Source organism: Austrofundulus limnaeus, unplaced genomic scaffold, assembly GCF_001266775.1.
Source record: "Austrofundulus limnaeus strain Quisiro unplaced genomic scaffold, Austrofundulus_limnaeus-1.0 Scaffold360, whole genome shotgun sequence".
NCBI lineage: Eukaryota > Metazoa > Chordata > Actinopteri > Cyprinodontiformes > Rivulidae > Austrofundulus > Austrofundulus limnaeus.
The window spans coordinates 160,139-162,553 of record NW_013952762.1 but is presented as its reverse complement, the minus strand read 5'-3'; the positions used below and the strand labels follow the sequence as shown (position 1 = coordinate 162,553).

Here is a 2,415-nt window from a genome sequence, read left to right as displayed (position 1 = left end):
AGATTTAAGATCAGCCACAGTTGAATTTAAATTATGAATTACTTGTAGTAATACAACATCTGCCTTCAATCTTTTAAGCTGGTTAAAAACTCTGTATATTTTCTGTTGGGTACCTGCTCTGTTTATATTCCATGTGACAAACCTTAAACAACCCATCGCAGTATTTGTGAGAATAAAATTAAACCACGCCCGTTATCATAACAGTAGGGACACTCAGAGACAGTCATTGACAGTGAGTGATGATTAGTCAAGATTTTGAGAATACCTATGTAGCATGTAAGATATATAACAAAATGTATGTGATGTGTTTGAAGTTAAATTAAGCATTTGTTTTGTTATTAAGTATTTGGATGTATGGAATATCAGCATGTGTGGGTTTGTGCGCTCGTGTACAAGTAATTGTTGTGTTAGAAATAATGAAATAAGAGTAAAAACAGTGTGATGGTAAAGAGATGAAAAAAACAACAAAAAGAACAGAATAAAACAGAAAAAGAACAGAAAAAAGACCCCCCTCACCACCACCAACACAAAAAGTAGCCACCGTGCTCACCCAGTGTGTACCCACCAACCAACTGTGCTTACCTAACATTATAACTGGTGATTAAATGTAGTAATAATGTTAATAATAATAATACAAGTTATTTTTTACAGTGTATCATAGTTTAATAATTGTTATTTTGGTTACCTTGATGATCATAATGAGCCACATCTCCTACAGTTCATACAGAAAAATGTACACAATTTTTTCCCAACTTATGTTAAAATGAATACATGGTGAAATTACGGCAGCAGCTGTGACAACAACCCTGCATCATTTCTTCAGATTTCTTTTGTCTTTTCTCATTTTATTTTGTGAATCAGCAGCCTCACGGAGCAGCAGAGTCTGCAGGTTCCAGGGTGAGCTGGAACATTCTGGATGGGCTTCGAGCATCTTGGCTCCTCACATTGTTGCAGGGAGAGTTTAAAATCAAACTGTGTGTAGTCTGTCGCAGCAGGGGAGCTGCTGATCGCTCCCAACAGCCCTTACACTTGTTCGCTCATGTCGTTTTATTTTCACAATAACTCAAGAGGCTATCTGCAGTCTCAGTGTGCACATTCATCTGGAACCACATAGGCACCTTTGGTCCCAAACATGGAGGCATTTGCTCTTAAATGATGAAACATTCATGAAGTCCCAGTTTTTGCCGTCCCCCTGTGCCATGTGGATGCAAATAAACAAGTTCATTATGGTGCCAGACATCAAAGGGAGTGGATGCAGCTTATTTCACAGCAACACTTTCAGACACAGCCTGAGTTTTTTTTTTACATATATACAGTTTTTTTTTATATTTCCAGGGGGGAAAAAAAGGAAAATGTCAGTTTGTTCTTCACCGTTAACAAACTGAATATACAGCACACTCTATGTTTTTGTTGACAAAATGACAGTCATGCAAATGTACAGGAGAGAGATAACAGCAGCTGTTGAAAGGAACCCTCAGGGATCCAGCCAAGAACGTCTGAAGTTCACCTCCAGTTGTTGAGTTGAGCTGTGAAACATGGCTCCAGTGTTCTCTTTAAACGCTCATATAATCTGCATTTAGTTCGGTCTGTTTTAGGCTCACTGTTCTTTCTCCCTAATTAAGAGCTCTAATGAGTTGCGTTTGCTGCGTTGTGACAGTAACAGTGGTTTTTAATGCGACAGTGAAGTAAACACTTGGAGCTGCTTCTGCACTTAGTGTACCTTGTTATTATTTTCACAATTCTTTCTGAGAATATTTTAATGTTGAGACGTTCCGTAATGTCTTTGTGACAGCCTCGTATTTAGGAAGCAGTTGTTTTGCCTGTGGCTTGGTGGGTTTTATAAAATAACACCAACAGATGCCATGGAGTTTAGAGTGAAAGTGAATGTTGTTAAATCGTCCCTGCAGGAAATGGGGTCACGCAGCAGGAGAATGATGGTGGTCTGTCAGACTAAACACATTCCTCTGCAGTTTTTTAAAACTTTTTTACCAGGCCAAGGCTTATGTCTGATGCAGCCCCTGTTTTGGTGACAGGTAGTTCTGATTTATCTGGAGGATAACTGTGCATTGAAATACTTAGGAACAGAGGACATAGGGTCTGTTTCCTTCACAACTGAACTACATATAAACAATCGAAGATGGACTGGTGTTAGTACTGTTTAAATATGAAAATGTATAGTTTTGATTTTTGGTCATGATTTATTTATTTATTTATTTTTTTGTATTTATAGTATGAAAGAACATTTAAAGCCCCGCCTAGGCTCAATAGAACTAAAACTGAATCAAGTTAGGTCAAAAGTATCAAAGAAAATCACGAGATTCTTTTAAAGGGATCCATGATTAGTTGTAACATTAAACTTTATTTGACAAACATTTATTTTAACTGTAAAATAAAGACTGTAAAAATACTGTAGGC

At 37.3% G+C, this 2,415-nt stretch overlaps 1 protein-coding gene across 1 annotated transcript in view; it reads left to right on the top strand.

The window, feature by feature from the left end:
• Positions 1 to 2,415, top strand: part of LOC106528129 (contactin associated protein family member 5) — a gene marked incomplete in the record, with an annotated part of 393,708 nt that overhangs the window by 286,034 nt on the left and 105,259 nt on the right.